The 2370-nt window shown below is 35.4% G+C and overlaps 1 pseudogene; it reads right to left on the bottom strand.

Annotated features, from left to right (window-relative positions):
• Positions 1-282: 282 nt before the first annotated feature.
• Positions 283-379, bottom strand: LOC126007642 (uncharacterized; annotated as a pseudogene).
• Between the last annotated feature and the right edge of the window lie 1991 nt (positions 380-2370).

Genomic DNA, 2370 nt, shown 5'->3' with positions numbered 1-2370 from the left:
GTCTATTGATCGAAAAGCAATTTCAACACTACAATTATTTTTTTCCAGAAAATTTAGTTTAGACATACCTCCTAGTCTTTGGAAATCAGAGTTTGTATGCATGTAGATGGAATTACACTTACAAATAAAACAAATATTGTTAAAAATTTTCACTCCCCCAAATATTTGTAGTTTGTAGATCCAAAGATTACATATGCTTTAAATATTTAAATAACTTTATAAATATTTATATGTTTCTATCCAAAGATTAAATAGGTCTTTAAAAATCGTGAGTTTCATATTATAACAAGAGTTATGTTGCATATCATCATTGCTCAGGGGCCATGCTAAACTTCCTGTATCATTCCAATTTTAGTATATGTGCAGCCAAAGGAGGCAGTATAACAAGAATTATTTTGTAAGAGTCTTAGCTGGTGTCACTGCAAGTCCGAAGAAAACTGGACCTTCACCCAGGAGAAACTCTAGCAGGAACAATAAGGAATCTCAAAATAGACTATCAATTAACAACAGGACTCTGTCCTAGGTAGAAAGCTGCAGAAAGGGTAGATTGGGAGAAACACTATGCAAGTCAATTTAGAACAAAGGAGGACCACTCCTGCTCTCTCCCAGCATCATAGGTGCAGTCCTGGAGGCAAACTTCCGAGTGCCCTAGTGTGACCTGGTGTGAGTTACTGGCATAGAAAAATGTGTTCTTTACCTCACTGTCAACTCTCTGAGCCTATTGAAAGAAAATTTCAAGACAGGAGCCCTAGACCCCTGAGCACATGAAAAACTGAGTCCTTTTTCCTCAAAAATAAATTGAGCCATTAAAAAGTGCTTAATATCTTCACACACTTTCTATTTACCCTACTCACCAACAGTATGATCTCCAGCAATGTCCTAATTTAATGTCACTTTTACCCATGTAAGTACTTCAAGAGTATACAAAAAAGAATGCAATTGGAAAGTTCTAATAAATATACATACTGTACTAAAATTTTATCTTTTTTTTGAAAAAATGGACATTTCTATTAAAATCTGTCTCTTTGAAGTAAAAACATATTTTATTTGGAGATTTTGAGGAAGGGGAGAGAGTGCAGAGAATGTGAAAGATAGATAGGTAGATGTAAGACAGAAAGAAAGATAGATAGATAGATAGATGATAGATGATTAATAGATATTAGATAGATTTTTATAGATAAATGATAGAGAGATAGAGAGAATAAAATGACTAAGATAAAGGTCTCCAAAGATGGAGAGAGCCCCAGTAAACTTTTCAGCATGAAAATAGAAAAATATTTTGGGCCAGAGAGATAGCACAGCGGTAGGGCATTTCTTTTACACGTGGCCAACCAGGAACAGACCCCAGCATTCCTTTTGAACTCCAGAGCTTCCAGGAGAAATTCCTGAGCACAGAACCAGGAGTAACCCCTGAGCTGCCAGATGTGGCCCCCAAAATTAAAACAAACAAAAAAGAAAATAGAAAAACTTTCATGAAATTTCATATTTCAAGAGAAGAAATGGGGTTACATGTATACTCAGACATCATGTGGATGCACTATGTCTACACACACACACGCACACACACACACACACACACACACACATCACTACCACCAACACCAAATTAACTTCAGCTATTAGGTATTCATATAGAGAAGAAAAGGGAAGAGCACAGAAGGGGATGTCCTAGATTTTTATAGTATAGCTCCTATTACACTGTGATTCACTGATATATTTGGGAGAAAAAAAAAAACCTATTAACTGTTTATGAATACTATATAAAGGGACAAATTTTTACAGAAAATCAAGAAAAATAGTAGAAGGCAAAAACATAAAAAGTCAAGAAAGAAAAATGATGGTACTACCAGTTTGGGTAGACATGTCAATATTAAACAAAGAACTTTCCATGACAGAGCAAAATATAATCAAGCAAAATAATTTTGTGTTCTTCTCTCCTGGAAAAAAAATGTATCTAACATATAAGACATTTTCCTGCAGCTTGCATGTTCTCATTACAAAAAATCATATAGATAATCTTTAAATAATTTTTGTTGAGACCCATGTGAAATACAAGTCTTTCACAGTTATATTTAAGGTACATAGTGACAGTGAATTAGGGCAATTTCTCACCACCAGTGTTGACCTACCTTCACCCCTGTTCCCAGCATGCATCCCATACTTCCCCCCTTTGCACCCTGGACAGCTAATGTAACCAGTCCCCTTTGTATATAACTTTTAGTAGATCTTTATTGTGTTGCCGTTGACTTTGGGTTTGGTATTTAGGCCTGATCATCCTATATTTCCACTCAATGTTCACGTGACTGTTTGCTCCTGGTACTATCCACTTTCATTTTCCCCCCTTAATTTATGAGGCAGAAAAAAGATGAT

The sequence above is a fragment of the Suncus etruscus genome, chromosome 4, assembly GCF_024139225.1.
Source record: "Suncus etruscus isolate mSunEtr1 chromosome 4, mSunEtr1.pri.cur, whole genome shotgun sequence".
Taxonomy (NCBI): Eukaryota; Metazoa; Chordata; class Mammalia; order Eulipotyphla; family Soricidae; genus Suncus; species Suncus etruscus.
Note: the sequence above shows the minus strand (reverse complement) of the source record. Positions and strands in the feature narration are given on the sequence as shown.